Genomic DNA, 18,409 nt, shown 5'->3' with positions numbered 1-18,409 from the left:
AAAAAAAAAAAAAAAAAAAAAAAAAAATCCACAAACTTTAGTTGACAAGTGTTATCAAAATAATTCTGCATCTATTAACAGACTTCAAGACTAGCTGGAAAGCTACAGTAATCAAGACAATATGGTATCGGTGAAAAAACAGACAAATAGGTCAGTGGAATAGGGAGCCCAGAAATAGACCCACATTAATGTAGTCAACTGATCTCTGACAAAGTGGAAAGGTAATACAATGGTAAAAAGGTGGTATTTTCCACAGTGGTGCTGGAATAATGGTGCTGGACATCTACATACAAAAAAGGGACCAGACAGAGACCTTACACTTTTCATAAAAATTAACTCAAAATGGATCATAGACCTAAGTGCAAAATGCAAAACCATAAAGCTCATAAAGATAGCACAGAAGAAAACCTAGATGACCATGGATATGGTGATGACTTTTTAGATACAACACCAATGCGATAATCCATGAAAGAAAAATTGATACACTGTACTTCATTAAAATTTAAGATTTCTGCTCCACAAAAAACAGCATGAAGAGAATGAGAAGACATGTCACAGACTGGGAGAATATATTTGCAAAGAACACATCTGATAAGATCTAAAATATACAAAGAATTCTTAATACTCAACATTAAGAAAACAACCCAATTAAAAATGGGCAAAAGATCAGAAGAGATGTTTTGTCAAACAGATGTTTCATCAAAGACAATGTAAAGATGGCTAGTAAGCATATGAAAATATGTTCAATGTCATGTGTCATTGGGGAACTGCAAATTAAAACAATAATGAGATACCATTACATACCTATGAGAATGGCCAAATTCTAAAACACTGACAACACCAAATGCTGACAAGGATGTGGAATAACAGGAACTCTCACTCATTGCTAGAGGGAATGCAAAATGGTACAGCCACTATGGAAGACAGTTTGGCAGTTTCTCGCAAAATCAAACATACTCTTACATATGATTCAGCAATTGTGCTCTCTGGTATTTGCCCAAATGAACTGAAAACTTACCCGCAGAAAAATTTACACACAGATGTTTAGAGCAGCTTTATTTATTTATAACAATTTAAAATTGCCAAAACTTGGAAGTAATCAAGACACCCTTCAGTAGGTGAACAGATAAAATGTGGTACATAGATAAATGGAAGATTATTTAGCACTAAAAATAAGTAAGCTATTAAGTCACAAAAAGACATGGAAGAAATTTAAATGCAGATTGCTAAATGAAAGAACCCAGGCCAAGTGCAGTGGTTCATGCTTGTAATTCCAGCACTTCAGGAGGCTGAGGCAGATCACTTGAGCCCAAGAGTTTACCAGCCTGGGAAACATGGTGAAATCCTGTCTCTACAAACTGCAAAAATTAGCTGAGTGTGCTGGCGCATCACTGTAGTCCCAACTATTTGAGAGGCTGAAGTGGGAGGATCATTTGAGCCCAGGAAATAGAGGCTGCTATGAGCCAAGATCACACCACTGCACTCCAGCCTGGGCAACAGTGAGACACTGTCTCAAACAAACAAGAAACCCAATTTGATAAATCTTCCATTTATCTATGTACCATATTTTATCTGTTCACCTACTGAAGGGTGTCTACTGTATGATTCCAACTATATGATGTTCTGGAAAGGGTAAAACTATAGAGGCAGTAAAAAGATGAGAGGTTGCTGGAGGTTGGTGGGGAAGGAAGACCAGGCTGAACACAGAGGGTTTTTAGGGCAGAGGAACTATTCCGTATACTACAGTGGTGGATACTTGTCATTACATATTTGTCAAAATCCATAGAATGTACAAGACCGAGAGTTAACCCTAAGGGAAAGTACAAACTTGGGGTGATATGTCAATGCAGGGTCATCAATTGTAACAAATGTATCACTCTACCCAGGAATGTCGACAGTTCTGCATGTGTGGGAATGGTGGTACACAGGAACTTTCTGTGCTTTCCTCTCTATTTTGCTGTGAAAACTGCTCTTGAAAATAAAGTTTAATTAAAAATAGTAATAATGCTGTCTAAATCCTAAATTATGACCTTATGAAAGAATTGTTCCTAGATTTTTAAAAATTATTGTAAAAAAACACATAACAAAAATTACCGTCTTTACTTATGTGTATAGGTCAGTAGTGTTAAGTATATTCACACCGTTATGCAATTAATCTCCAGAACTTTTTCATCTTGTAAAATTGAAACGTTATACCCATTAAATTGCCCTCCATTTTCCACCTCTCCACAGCCTCTGCCAACCACTACTCTACTTCTGTTTCTATGAATTTGACTACTCCAGATAAGTGGAATTGTACAGTATTTATGTATTTGTGATTGGCTTATTTCACCTAACATAATGTCTTTAAGGTTCATCCATGTGGTAGCGTTTGTCAAAATTTTCTTCCATTTTAAGGCTAATATTTTGTTGTATGTATATACCATATATGTGTATCCACTCATCCTTTGATAGATACTTGGGTTGCTTCAAGCATTTAGCTGTTGTGAACAATGCTGCTGCAAACACGGGTGTGCACAATCCTGCAAGATCCTGCTTTCAATTCTTTTGGATATATACCCAGAAGTAGTATTACTAGATCAAACGGTAATTCTATTTTTAATTTTTAAAATAAAATGTTTTATTTCAATAGCTTTAGGGGTACAAGTGGTTTTTGTTTACATGGAGGAGGTGACAATAGTGAAGTCTAAGGTTTTAGTGCACCCATCACCCAAGTAGTGTACATTGTACCCAACAGGTAGTTTTTTATTGCTCACTCCCTACCACCCTCCCCTCTTGAGTCTCCAATGTCCATTATACCACTCTGTGTGCCTTTGCATACCCACAGCTAAGTCTCCACTTATAAGTGAGAACATGTGGTATCTGGTTTTCAATTCCTGAGTTACTTCACTTAGAATAATGGCCTACAGTTCTATCCAAGTCACTGCAAAGTATTTCATTCTTTTTTTATTAAGTAGTATTCCATGATACAAACCCTATTTTCTTTATCCACTCATTGGTTGATGGGCAATGAGGTTGATTCCATATCTATGCAACTGTAAACTGTACTGCAATAAACGTGTGCAGTTTTGATACAGTGACTTTCTTGCCTTTGGGTAGAGGCCAGTAGTGGGAATGCTGGGTTAAATGGTAAATCTACTTTTACTTCTTTGAGATCTCCATATACTGTTTTATCACCAGCAATGTATAAACATTCCTTTTTCACCACATCCATGCCAACATCTACTGTTTTTTGACTTTTTAATAATGGCCATTCTGGCTGGGGTGAGGTGGTATCTCATTGTGGTTTTAATTTGCATTTCCCTCAGGATTACTGATGTTGAGCATTTTTTCATGTTTCTTGGCCATTTGTATATATTTTTTTTGAGAAATGTCTATTCATGTCATTTGCCCACTTTTTAATGGAATTACTTGTTTTTTTCCTTGCTGATTTGAGTTCCTTGTAGATTCTGGATATTGGCTCTTCATCCAATGTGTAATTTACAAATATTTTTTCCCATTCTGTAGATTGTCTGTTTATTCTGATGATTATTTCTTTTGCTGTGCAGAAACTTTGTTTAGTTAGGTCTCATTTATTTACCTTTGTTTTTGTTGCATTTGCTTTTGCGGTCTTAGTCATAAACAATTTGCCTAGGCTGATGTCTAGAAGAATTTTTGCTAAGTTTTCTTCTAGAATGTTTATGGTTTCAGATCTTAGATTTAAGTCTTTAATCATCTTGAGTTAATATTTGTATGTGGTGATAGGCAAGGGTCCAGTTTCGTTCTTCTACATGTGGTTATCTGATTTTCTCGTCATCCTTTATTGAATAAGTGTGTCCTTTCCCCACTCTGTTTTTGTATGTGTTGTAAAAGATCCATTGGTTGTATTTGCTTTATTTCTGGGTTCTCTATTCTGTTCTATTATTCTACATATCTACTTTTTTTTACCAGTACCACACTGTTTTGGTTTACTACAGTCTTATAGTATAGTTTGAAGTTGGGTAATGTGATGCCTCTAGATTTATTCCATTTCCTTAGAGTTACTTTGGCTATTTGGGCTCTTTTAGCTCCATATGAATTTTAGGATTGTTTTTTCTAATTCTGAGAAAAATGATGCTGATATTTTGACAGGAATTTCATTGAATCTTTGGGCAGTATAGTCACTTTCAGAATATGGACTCTTATGGAATGTATTTCCATTTGTTTGTGTCATCTATCTCTCTCAGCAGTGTTTTGTAGTTTTGTAGTTCTCTTTGTGAAGATTTTTTGCCTCCTTGGTTAAGTGTATGTGTTGTGTGTGGTGTGTGTATATACACACCCTTTGTTTCTTTCTTTTGCCTGATTGCTCTAAGACTTCCAGTACTATAATATGCTAAAGAGAAGCAGTGAAGGTGGGCACCCTTCCCTTGTTCCAGTTCTTAGGGGGAATACTTTCAACTTTTCCTTGTTGAGCATGATGCTGGCTGTTGAGTGTGTCATATATGGCTTTATTTTGAGGTGCGTTCCTTCTATGCCTAGTTTGTTGAGGGTTTTTATCATAAAGGGATGCTGAATTTTATTGAATGCTTTTTCTGCATTTATTGAGATGATAGTTTTTGTTTTTAATTCTGTTCATATGATGAATCATATTTATTGATTTGCATATGCTGAACCACCTCTGAATCCCGGGAATGAAACCCACTTGATCATGGGGAATTACCTTTTTACTTTTTTTTTCACCCTGATAGAGTCTTGCTGTGTCACCTAGGCTGGAGTGCAGTTGCATGATCTCAGCTTACTGTAACATCTGTCTCCTGGGTTCAAGCAATTCTCCTGCCTCAGCCTCCCAAGTAGCTGGGATTATAGGCCCACACCAACACTTCTAGCTAATTTTTGTATTTTTAGTAGAGAGGGGGTTTTGCCATGTTGGCCAACCTGGTCTGGAACTCCTGGGCCTCAAATGATCCACTCACCTTGGCTTCCTAAAGTGCTGCGATTCAGGTGGGAGACACTACACTTGGCATCATAGGGAATTATTTTTTTTGATGTGCTGTCAGATTCAGTTTGTTGTTGAGGATTTTTCTGTTGAGGATTTTTACATCTATGTTCATCAGGTATACTGGTCTGTACTTTTCTTTTTTATTATGTCCTTCCTTGGTTTTGGTATCAGGGTGATACTGGCTCCATAGAATAAGTTAGGGAGCAATCCCACCTTCTCAATCTTTTAGAAAAATTTCAGTTGAATTGGTATCAATTTTTTTTTTTTTTTTTTTTTTTTTTTTTTTTTTTTTTTTTTTTTTTTTTTTTTTTTTTTTGAGACAGAGTCTTACTCTGTCACCCAGGCTGGAGTGCAGTGGTGTGATAATGGCTCACTGCAACCTTTGCCTCTCAGGTTCAAGAGATTCTCCTGCTTTACCCTTCCAAGTGGCTGGGACTACAGGTACATGCCACCACACATGGCTAATTTTTGTATTTTTAGTAGAGACAGGGTTTCACCGTGTTAGCCAGGCTGGTCTCGAACTCCTGACCTCAAGTGATCCCCGCCTTGGCCCCCCAAAGTGCTGGGATTACAGGCATGAGCCATCGTGCCCAGCCAGAATTGGTATCACTTCTCTGAATATCTGGTAGAATTCAGCTTCGATTCCGTCTGGCCGGGGCTTTTTTTAATTGGCAGTTTTTTACCGAATCAATCTCGCTGTTTGTTACTGGTGTGTTTAGGATTTCTATTTCTTCTTGATTCAAGCTTGGGAGAGTTGTATGTTTCCAATAATTTATCTATTTCCTTTAGATTTTCTAGTTTGTATGCAAAACAGGTGTTCATCACAGTAGTCTCAAATAATCTTTTGTATTTGTGCGGTATCAGTTGTAATGTATCCATCTTAATTTCTAATTGAGATTAGTTGAATCATCTCTGTTCTTTTCTTGGTTCATCTAGCTAGTGGTCTATCTATTTTGCTTATCTTTTGAAAGAACCAGCTTTTTGTTTAATATTTCATATATTTTTTGTTTCAATTTCATTTACTTATGCTCTGATCTTTGTTATTTTTCTTCTGCTAGCTTTGGGTTTGCTCTTGTTTCTCTAGTTCCTTGAGGCGTCATGTTAGGTAGTCAATTTATATTTCATATTTTTTGATGTAGGTGTTTAGTGCTATACATTACCTCTTAGCATTGTTTTTGCTGTATCCCAGAAGTTTTGAAAACTTCTTTCACTGTTACCATTCACTGCAAAATTTTCAATTTTCATCTTTATTTCATTGTTAGCCCAGACATCATTCAAGAGCAGATTGTTAATGTCCATGTCTATAGATAGTTTTGAGGGTTCCTTTTAGAATTGAGTTCTAGTTTATTCTGCTGTGATCTGAGAAGATACGTGATATAATTTCAATTTTCAAAAAATTATTGAGACTTGTTTTGTGGCCTATCATGTGTTCTACTTTGGAGAATGTTCTGTGTGCTGATGAGAATTGTGTTTATTCTGCAGTTCCTTGTTAGAATGTTCTATAAATATCCATTAGGTCTATTTATTCTAAAATGTAGTTTAACCTCAGTGTTTCCTTGTTGACTTTCTGGCTCAATGATTTGTCTACTGTTGTTAGTGGAGTGTTGAAGTCCCCCACTATCACTGTGCTGCTGTCTGTCTCTTTTCCTAGGTCTAGCAGTAATTGCTTTACAAACCTGGAAGCTTGAAAATTAGGTGCATATATACTTAGGATTGTTACATTTTCTTGTTGAATAGATCTTTTTACTATTATATAATGACCTTCTTTGTCTTTTTTTTAACTGTTGTTGCTTTTATACTCTGTTTTATCTGATGTAATAGCAGCTACTCCTGCTTGCTTTTGATTTCCACTTCTATGAAATATCTGTTTCCACTCTAAGAATCCTTATGTGTTATGTGTGTCTTCTAAAGACAGCAGATATTTGGTTTGTAACTTTTATCCATTTTGCCAATCTGTATCTTTTAAATAGATCATGTTATTACCTAGTAACTTTGTTTTCTTCTCTGTATTGTTTTATGAAATCCTTGTGAATTTTATGCCTTCAGAAATTTCTATTTTGATGTGTATCAATCTTTTGTTTCAAGATTTAGAATTCCTTTTAGCATTTCTTGTAGGGCTAGTCTAGTACTGACAAATTCCCCTGGCATTTGCTTGTCTGAGAAACACTTTATTTCTCCTTCATTTATGAAACTTAGTTTTGCTGGATGTTATTCTGTTTAAGGAGACTAAAGATAGGACCCTGATCCTTTCTGGCTTATAAGGTTTCTGCCAAGAAGTCTGCTGTTACTTTTGTCTAACGGCTCCAGGAATTCTTTCCTTCATTCTGACTTTAGATAGCCTGATGACTACATGCCCTGGTGATGCCCCTTTTGCAATGAGTCTCTCAGAAGTTCTTTAAGCTTCTTGTATTTGGATGTTTAAATCTCTAACAAGGCCAGGAAGTTTTCCTCATTTATTCCCCCAGATAAGTTTTCCAAAATTTTTTGCTTTTTCTTCTCTCAGAACACCTATAATTGTTAAGTTTGGCCATTTTATATAATCCTCTATTTCTGGATGACTTTGTTCATTTAATTCTTTTGTCTTAATTTCTGTCTGATTGGATTAATTCAAAAGCCTTGTCATTGAGCTCTGAAATTCTTTTTCCTACTTGGTCTAGTCTATTGTTAAAGCTTGCCACCGCATGTTGTAGTTCCCCAAATGCATCTTTCACGTCCAGAAGTTCTGGTTGGTTTTTCTTTAAAATATCAATTTAGAAAATTCTCAGTCATATCCTGAATTGTTTTTTCAATTTTTTTGTTGGTTTTCACCTTTCTGTTTTTTTTTTTTTTTTTTTTTCCTTGAATAACTTCATAATCAACCTTTTGCATTTTTTATCTGGTATTTCAAAGAGCTCATCTTAATTTGGATCCACTGCTGGAGAAGTAGTATGATATCTTGGGAGTGACTCTCCATTTTTTCATATTGCCAGATTTAGTTTTCTCATTCCTTCTCATGTGAGCAGGCTATTTATTCGAACTATTTTTGCATTTATTTTTATTGTTGTAGGTTAATTAAAAAATGTCCTTTTCTCCCCCTAGAGGATGTGACTTAAATGTTTATGGTTTATTGTCACTTAGCTTCAGCTCTGGGAGCTTTCAGTGGTGAGGACTCTGTATGAGTTCCTTGGTTATGCAGAATCTTTGTGAGATGGCTTTGCCAGATGCTGGTTGCAGGAGAAATGTGCTGGGTGTGTGACATGGTTTGGATTTGTGTCCCTGCCCAAATCTCATGTTGAACTGTAATCTCCAATGTTAGAAAAGGAATCTGGTGGGAGGTGACTGGATCATGGGGGCAGATTTCCCCCTTGCTGTTCTCATGATAGTGACTTATCACAGCACTTCCTCCTTTGCTGTATTCTTTCTGCTCCAGCCATATAGGACATACCTGCTTCCCCTTCACCTTACACCATGATCGTTAAGTTTCCTCAGGCATCCCCAGCCATGCTTCCTGTACAGCCTGTGGAAATGTGAGCCAATTAAGCCTCTTTTCTTTATAAATTACCCAGTCTCCGGCAGTTTTTTTTTTTTTTTTTTTTTTTTTTATAGTTATGCAAAAACAAACTTATACAGTGTGTGAGGAGGTTCACTGTCTGCTGTGGGGCTGGAATGGCAGAGGTCTCATGAAGCTTATGTTGTTCCCCAGTATTTTATTCACTGGGTTGAACAGTTCAGGCTTCATGCCAGTAGGAGGTGCCCACAGGTAAAAACTGGCCACAGCAAAGGCTGATGGGTAAATGCAATACTCCAATGGTAAACAGAGGTCCCAGCCTTGACAGAGGTGGCTGGGGAAGATCTCAGTGAAATGCACTGATGTCTTTTTGGGGAGGAGGGGGGCTAACACAGCTCTTCTTCCAAGCCAGTAGGAAAGCAATCCACCTTTCAATCACACCCTTGACCCAGTGTTCCAGCTATTCAGATCAGATGCAGGCACTTCTTTTCATCTGCAGGAATGCTGATGTTCCATATACAAAGGGTTTGTGACTCTACCTCTCATGCAAGCCTGAACCTGGAAGGCACTCCCCCTGTGCAGATGTAGTCACCCTGAAATGTTCTAGAAATGTTGTCTAAAGAGGCGCCTGCAATGAGCTCCCTGGAAGAAGCTGCAGCTGTGTTTGCAGTGGTGGGCAAGAGGGAGAAATAATCTTCTCCCAGGCCCTTCAGGAGCACCAGGGCTGCCTGACTGTTGAATTAGAGCTGCACTTTCCCTACCAAGCCCAGCACTGCACCTGTGCCTCTGCTCAAAGAAGCTTCCCACAAGTGGAAAATTCATGGACTCAAGGCCTATATAGTCATTTCCTTTGTCCCACGAGGTACTCCCTTAATGTGGTTTACTCCCTCCCTCCCTTCCCCTAGGAGTAGCAGCCCCTGAGGGCCATACTGTGAATCTTGCTGCTCCTCTGGGTCTAGCTGCCCAGTGAAGCTGCCAAACTCCAGGCTGGTGCTGGCGAATGTCTGCAATGGATTCAGTGATGTGACCTGTCCTCTAGTCTCCCAGCAGCAGGTACCAGGAGCAGCTTCGATGGAGGTGGGAGGGAAGTGATGCAGACTGAGATTTCCTTGGTTTAAAGAGCCTTAGTGTACTGCCTTTCTCAAATGCCAGCAGTAGTAATGTACTGAGTACATGAACAAACTTAAGACCTTCTGGTTAGCCAGTGTGATGCAGGCAATGGTAATAGTTGAGGTTGTGCAATAGCTTTCCCTTTTCTGAATGCTGTGTTATCGTACCTGCAGATGTTGTAATAAGCTGTGCCAGTTGTCCACCAGCCAGGAGATAGCACTTGCAACTGCACCAGCTACAGTGGCAGTGGTGGAATTTGTGTTTGCCTTATGTTACCCAAGGGAGATACTCTGCTGCCTCAGATAATGGGCAGGGCCATGGTGTTCCCGAAGGGGTAATTCCCTGGCGGCTGGGGTAATATTCCAGGGAGAAGCACACTTGCTTTTGCTGTACAAAAGAATCTGCATGGGAAGGAGGGGTTGCAGGCAGCAATAAGTCCCAGTCGGCTCCCATGTATTTGGCAAGGCAGGTCTCACAACCCATAGTGTTCTACTAGCAGCAGCCAGCTAGGTCCCAGGCAGCCTACATTCAGAAGGCAAAACTGCCCCCAGGGCACCAACCTATTCCCAAAGACAGAAATCACAGCTTTCAGGAAACACCCTTCCTGGTCTATGGAAGCAGGGGTGCCCAGCTTCTGTGCCTGTGGCTACAGCAAACTTACTGCTCATATCTCAATTCTGGCCAAAGGTGTTCATCTTCACTCAAGTTTATATCACAAATCTCAGTTGGGAGCTTTGTTCAACCTGTGACCTCAGCCTGAGTTAGCTGATGTGAGCTCCCCTGAGAGGTAAGACAGGGAATGGCTTCCCTCCGTCCCTCCTAGAGTCTGGGAGTGCATGCAAAGCCCATCCTGACGCTGCTCCTTCTCATATATTCCCCACTGCTCACTAAATCAGCTCCAGTGCTGGATAGGGTTAAGTCCTCCTGCTGTGGTCTGGATTCCTGGGTTCCCCAGTGGGAGAGTGTCACTGCGGCTCTCTCCCCTTCCCAAGCTCTGCGGACACTGTTTTCTGTCAGATTCATGGTGTAGGCTACTGCCTGCTGCTTCTTTCAAAGGGTCTGTAGTTTCCGTTTTTCCGTTAAGTTCCTATGCTGCCTCTTGGAAAAAAGTTCACAGTGTGAATCTCTACACACTATTTCGTCTTTCCAAGTGGGAGAAGCATGCTAACAATGCCTCCAATCTGCCATCTTGGGAAAAAAAGAGCTATTTTTAGTTTTTTGAGAAACCACCATACTGTTTTCCATAGCAGCTGCATCATTTTATATTCCCACCATCAGTGTACAAGCGTTCCAATCTCTGCATCTCACCAATACTTGTTATTTACTGGTTTTTAAATAGCTGCCATCCTAATAAGTGTGCAGTGATATCTCACTGTAGTTTTGATTTGCATTATTACCCTAATGGTTAATGACATTGATTGTCTTTTCATATGCTTGTTGGCTACATGTGTATCATCTTTGTAGAACTATTTATTCAAGTTCTTTGCCCATTTTAAAATTGGGTTGTTTGGGGAATTTTTGTTGCTGTTGAGTTATACAAGTCCTTTATATATTCTGGATATTAACTTATCAAATACGTAACTCACAAATATTTTCTCCTATTCTATAGGTGGCCTTTTCACTCTGTTGTGTCCTTTGATGCACAGAAGCTTTTCATTTTGTAGTCCAATTGTCTATTTTTACTTTTGTTGCTTGTGCTTTGGTTTCATAACCAGGAAATCCTTGCCAAATCAGATGTCAGAAAACTTTTCCTCTGTTTTTTCCTAAGAATTTCCTAAGAATTTTAGGTCTACATTTAGGTCTTTGATTCATTCCGAGTTAATTTTTGTAAATGGTGTAAGGTAAGAGTCCAACATCATTCCAGTTTTTCCAGCATGATTTGTTGAAGAGATGATCCTTTCTCCATTGAATGGTCTTGGCATCTTTGAAATTCCTATTTTCCTTCCTGCCACTGCATTCTCACACTACATCTAGATTACTTGTGGCTACTGAAGTTCCTGTTTCTCGCAAATAAGAGATGTACACACATTAGTATTTATACTTTAATTAAGAAGACTAAGATCCAGCTATCTAAATAATCACTACCTTTTCCAATTATGCTATCATGTTCTTACTTCATTCCTTCTAAAAACAGCTGGTGATTCGACAGGAATTTACTATATGCCTACTATTTTGTGGGCAATGTGCCTGGGATAAAACAGAAATATAAATCAGTTTTTAGCCTTCCAGAAACAAAGTGTTTTGGCAGATAAAAAAGTTATAAAATACAAAAATTAACTGGGTGTGGTGGTGGTGCGCCTGTAGTCCCAGCTACTCAGGAGGCTGAGGCAGGAGAATCGCTTGAACCTAGAAGCGGAGGCTACAGTGAGCCGAGATCATGCCACTGCACTCCAGTATGGCAACAGAGCCAGACTCCATCTCAAAAAAAAAAAAAGTATAATCAGTGTTGTGAGGACAAAGAGGGAAGCAATATGGTGAGCATTAAGATGAAAAACTTAACAGAGGTGACATTTAAGCTAAATTGTGTACAATAACAGTTTAGGGATATAGTAAACAAGAGATCCTCAAAAGCAGGAATAAGAAGCAGAGTGGAAAAGAGTCATATATTCTAGAAACTGCAAGTAAAGCAACTTGGCTAGAATGGTGATTGCTCACTCAAACATTCATCAGTTCAACTAATTTATTGCAACTAGTCAATTTTGCTGATGTAGTCCCAAAGCAGCCACTGACAGTATGCAAATGAACGAGCATGGATTTGACCTGACTCCTGTCCTAGCAAGTCTGTAGAGATTTTTTAAAAAATGAAATCTAAAGACTGCACTCTGGGATATCTCAAAATCTGAGATACAGGGAAATGAAGAGGAACTAGTAGAATAAAACTCACGAAGAATGGCATGTAAGGTAGAAGGAGAACCATAACGGGGGCTTCTGAGGACAGGTAAAAGGAAGACAGGTTCTTGCTTCTGAGACTGATGACAAAGACCCTACTGAACCTCCCCACACCTGTACAGAATGCAACTACAAAACTTGAACACAATTTAAAAAGAAATCCCCTAAAAGTACCAGAAAGTAAACAGAAACTCTTGGTGAGGAAGGCATGTTCACGTGCAGGACGGAAGCAGGGAGCTATGCAAGTAACTTTCCATCTCCTAGGCAAAAGCTTAGAGCTAAGTGCTATCCATGCTGTGCATCCAGCCTTGGCCAGGGCACCCAGAGGGAAAAGTTGTAGTCTTTTTTGGCTGGGAAAAAGTTAAGTTGAGAAAAAATGGTAAGAATAGGAAATCTTGAAAAGGAAGTATCTGGAAAGGAGATCCCAGAATGTGCCTACCCACATCTCTGACTAACCCTTAATGCACTTGGGCGAAAGGAGCTCACCTATAGACAAAATATCTCAATTGAGAGCAGAGCTGCCATCAAGAAACAGTTTGAAATGCAAGTCCAGACAAGAAAATTACCTGCTAAAACAAAGGAGAAAATCAACAAAATCTGGACAGTATCTAGACAGAATCTCCACATCCCAATGTGCACAATGTTCAAAATTCAATCCAAAAGTACTGATATGCAATGAAGCAAGAAAACAAAACATTCCCAAGGGGGGAAAAATCAGTCTAAAAGACTCTGAGATGAACCAGATGTTGGAACTAGCAGACAAGGATTTTAAAGAAGCTACTATAACTAGTCTTAAGTAAAATATTTTCAATGAATAAAAATCTTGACCAAAAAAATTGAAATTCTCAGTACAGGAATATAACCATTAAAAATGAGCCAAATGAAAATTATAGAACTAAAAAGTATAATATTTTAAAAGTCACTGGTTAGAATTCCAGATGGAGATGACAGAAGAAAGAGTAAATGAACCTAAACTAAATCAAAATAAATTATCCAAGCTGAAGAACAGAGAGAAAAGAAGTCTGAGGGGGAAAAAAGAGCTTTGCTGGCCTATGAGATATTATATGATCCAACATATGTGTAGATGAAATACCAGAAAGAAAGGAGAAATGGAACAGAGATCTAATGGCCAAAAAGTTCCAAATTTGATGAAAGACAAAAATGTCCAGACACAAAATGCCCAATGAACTCAATGCAGAAAAAAACACAAAGAATTCCATGCCAAGGCACATCAAAATCAAACTATTTAAAACCAAAAATAAAGAGCTAACCTCAAAATCAAACTATTTAAAGCAAAAATAAAGGATTTCAAGCTAACCTTGAAAACAGCAAGAGAAAAACAAGTATGACCACCAGGGAACAATAATCCAATTAATGGCTGACTTCTCACTATATTTACAAAAGCCAGAAGAAACAGAAACCTTTTTATCTTACTTTTACTTAACTCTTTTACCTCTACCTTTACCTTACTTTATCTTGGTTTACTTATTTTTTGAGACAGGGTCTCAGTCTGTTGCCCTTGGCTAGAACGGCAATAGGGTGATTGTGACTTGCTGCAGCCTTGACCTCTCAGGCTCAGGCAATCCTCTCACCTTCAGCACGCCACATGCCCGTCTATTTTTGTTTTTAATTTTTTTGTAGGGCAAAGGGTGTCATTATGTTGCCCAGGCTGGTCTCACTCCTGGACGCAAATGATTCCTCCACCTCAGCCTTCCAAAGTGTTGAGATTACGTCATGAACCACTGCACCGAGCTGAAACATTTTTAAAGTAATGAAGGAAGGAAATTGACTAGGAGTGGTGGCTCATATCTATAATCCCAGCACTTTTGCAGGCTGAGATGGGTGGATCGCTTGAACTCAGGAGTTCGAGACCAGCCTGGGCAATATGACAAAACCCCATCTCTATGAAAAATACAAAAAACATTAGGAATGGTGATACACGCCTGTCGTCTCAGCTATTTGGGATGTTGGATACTAAGGTGGGAGGATCACCTGAGCCTAGGGAGGTCGAGGCTGCAGTGAGCTATGATCATGTCACCGCAGTCTAGCCTGGGTGATGGAGTAAAACCAAGAAAAGAAAAAGAAAGAGAGAGAGAAAGAAAGGGAGGGAGGGATGGACGGAGGGAGGGAGGAAGGAAGGAAAAGGGAAAGAAAAGAAAGAAAACAGTCCACCCAGAATTCTGTATCAAATAAAGGAGAAATACGTATTTTTGGACAACACCAAAAGAACTTATCACTTGACTTGCATTACAAGAAATACTAAAGGAAGTTCTTCAGGCTGAAGGGAAATGAAATCAGAGAGAAACATGGATTTTCAGAAAGGGAGGAGGAGGAAGTGAAATGGTAAATAACCCGGTAAATATAAGAAAAAAAATCCTATTTTTTTCCTTTTGCCTTTTCCTCTCAATTTCTATATAATTCACATAACTGCTACAAGCAAATTTTATATGATTATCTTCTGGGGCTTAATATATATCAAGATGTAATATATATAACAATTATTATCAAAGAAAGGGGGAAAGGTAAAGGAAATCTGGACCTAAAAGGTTGTAAGATTTCTATATTTCAAGTGAAGCAGTGTATCATCACTTGTAAGTAGACTACGAAATTTTAGGATATATACCGTAATCCTTATGGCAACCACTAAAAGTATAATGCAAAGTACAGCTAAAAAGTAATCAGAAAAGTAAAAATGGAATTCAAATTTAAAATATTCAAATAACATAAAAATATTCAAATTATCAAATAATAAATGAAAAGGCAGAAAAAGAGGAGGAGAGGAAAAATGCAGAGGAGAGAAGTATAAAAACAAACAAAAAACTGAAAGGGATAAGAAACTAAGGAGGATCTGATCAATTTCCAGTCATCCCTTGGTATTCATGGGGGACTGGTTCCAGGACCCCCTAGTCCCCACCCCCACTCCCATGGATACCAAATTCTACAGATGCTCAGGGCCCTTATAAGGACACGTGCACACGAATGTTCATTGCAGCACTGTTTACAATAGCAAAGACCTGGAACCAACCCAAATGCCCATCGACGATAGACTGGATAGGGAAAATGTGGCACATATACACCATGGAATATTATGCAGCCATCAAAAACGATGAGTTTGGGTCCTTTGTAGGGACATGGATGAACCTGGAAACCATCATTCTCAGCAAACTGACAGAAGAGCAGAAGATCAAACACCGCATGTTCTCACTCATAGGCGGGTGTTGAACAATGAGAACACATGGACACAGGGAGGGGAGCACTACACACTGCGGTCAGTTGGGGGGAAATAGGGGAGGGACGGTGGGGGGTGGGAAGCTGGGGAGAGATAGCAAGGGGAGAAATGCCAGATGTAGGTGATGGGGAGGAAGGCAGCAAATCACACTGCCACGTGTGTTCCTATGCAACAATTTTGCATGTTCTTCACATGTACCCCCAAAACCTAAAATGCAATAAAATAAATAAATGGGAAAAAAAATACAATGTAAATGCTACATAAATGTTACACTGTATTATTTTTTATATTATTTTTTTATTGTTTTTCATCCTCAAATATTTTCAATCCAAGGTTGGCTGACTCCATGGATTAGAAACTCATGGATAGAAAGGGCTGAATATATTTTAAACAGCCTAGTGGGAGGCTAGACTGAAGAAAAGCAGCACAGACTGATGACAGAAAAGCTATCTGAAAGACTATTTTATAATCTAGGCAATAAATCATAACAACTGAAATTAAAATTGTGGGAATGAAAACAGGTGGATTCAAGAGATATTAAGGAGGCAGAAATGACTTACAAAGTCACTAGATTGTGAGAGATTAAAAAGGAGAAGGAATCTAGAATGACCTACCTCTTCTCACCATCCCCCAATTTATGGCTTGGTCCACTGGAAAGATAAACATGTCACTCACCAAAGTAAGTAAAGCAAGAGGTTTATTTGGCTTGGAAAGGTCAGAGACTGAGTCTAGCTGTAGATATTCTGACTTTGAGAATGTTTGTGGAGTATCCAAGTCCACCAGTTCATTGGGAATTTCAAAATGCAAGCCTACAGCTCCAGGCTGAAGACATAAACCTGGAAATTATCACTGTAGGGATGTGGATGCATTAACTGTTAAGAATGGCAAAAGAACTCAAGAGAAGAATCCCATGGAACATTAAAAGCTAGAGAAGGCCAGGCGTGGCAGCTCACGCCTATAATCCCAGCACTTTGGGAGACCAAGTGGGAGAACGGCTTGAGCCCAGGACTGGGCAACACAGGGAGACCCTGTCTGGTTTTGTCTTTTGTTTTTGGTTTTTTTTAATGTTTAAAAAATTAGCCTGGCTTGGTGGCATGTGCCTGTGGTCCCACCTACTACAGAGGCTGAGGTGGAAGGATTGCTTAAGCCAGGGAGGTCAAGGTTGCTATAAGCCATGATCGTGCCACTGCACTCCAGCCTGGCTGACAAAGCATGACCTCATCTCAAAACAACAACAAGAACAACAACAACAACAAAAGGCAGAAGATACTGCAAAATAGATTCTGGGGTAAGGGGAGTAAATGGTTCATGATGCAGAAACAGCAGAGAAAATTATAGCAATGGAACTATGTATTGTTCTGTCATTATGACTTTAAATAAAACACAGATGTTCTAAAAATGAGATATACAATGATAAACTGATACCACTTTATGCCATAAGGTAGGTAATAAGAATACTCATTTGGCAAAGATATGCAAACACTGCAACTATTATCCATTCATTTTCTTCCCTACAAAGAATGACCCCATTTTGGGGAACATCCGTTACTAACCATTAATTACAGTACTGAAAATTAACAGCCAACACACAAATAGGCAGAATAAGGGCCCAAACCAAAAGCTCCATGTTATATCCCTGGACAAAAAACATCCATGATACCTCACTCATACTTTAAATTGAAATTGAATTTAAATTCAAACTAGACAACCAAAATAATTACACAAAAGGCTTTCAGAAATAATTATGTCCTTTAGGAATAAAAACAGAATTGCTTTTGTTCTCAGGTTCATGCTGTTTAAGGTCCTTCACAACAAAGTCCAGTCAGCTTTTTGGGCTTTACTTCTTTTAACTTTACTCTTCTAGATATTCTCTACTACTGAATCTACTACTTACCATTTTTGGAACACAAAATATACTTTGATATCTGTGAACATTTGAAATTCTTCAAAATGCTTTAAATATTCTTCCAACTTCAATATCTAATAAGATCCTGCCCTTAACTCAAATGATCTCTCCTATAAAATGTATTCCAAAGCCTCAGAGAGACCACACAGTATAATGAGAAGTGCTTTGAAATATGAGAGACTTGGGTTACAATCCCAGCTATACAATATAACAGCTGCTTTGTGATCTTTGTTACTTAATCTTATTTTTCTCATCTATACAATTAAGAAACACATCTCCGATAATACTCGAGTAAATTAAATAAAGATTTATTTAAAGCATTTGTGAAGGGTAGCCAGCACACAGTAGGAATTCATTGAATAAAGAATGATGTCTCCAGTGGTATGCTGGTAAATGTTTAACAACCAGTTTTCCAAACTAGAAAGAAAGCCTCAACCTTAGCGTGTAGCGTTTGTCCATTTTCATGGTGCCAATACTCCCACTGTGGCCAATTTCAAGCATCCAACATGGCCTCACTGAATCCAGAGGCAGAAGATATGCAATAGCACACTATCATACAGTAGAAAGAGATATGCAGCAGTACACCATCATAGAGTAGAAAGAGATATGCAATAGCACAGCGCCATATAGTAGAAAGAGATATACAGCAGCACACCATCATATAGTAGAAAGAGATACGCCGTAGCACATCTTGTATAGTAGAAAGAGATGCAGCAGCACACCATCAAAGACGCAGTAGCAGACGCATCATATAGTAGAAAGAGATATGCAACAGCACAGCGTCATAGAGTAGAAAGAGATATGCAGTAGCACAAGATATGCAGCAGCACA

The 18,409-nt window shown here is 38.7% G+C and overlaps 1 protein-coding gene across 4 annotated transcripts in view; it reads right to left on the bottom strand.

Moving 5' to 3' along the window:
* Positions 1-18,409, bottom strand: part of ARFIP1 (ADP ribosylation factor interacting protein 1) — a 122,075-nt gene that overhangs the window by 76,816 nt on the left and 26,850 nt on the right. The gene's annotated exons all lie outside the window — the stretch shown is intronic.

The sequence above is a fragment of the Cebus imitator genome, unplaced genomic scaffold (genome assembly GCF_001604975.1).
Source record: "Cebus imitator isolate Cc_AM_T3 unplaced genomic scaffold, Cebus_imitator-1.0 Scaffold251, whole genome shotgun sequence".
NCBI classification, from domain to species: Eukaryota; Metazoa; Chordata; class Mammalia; order Primates; family Cebidae; genus Cebus; species Cebus imitator.
This window is presented reverse-complemented; position numbering and strand designations above follow the sequence as displayed.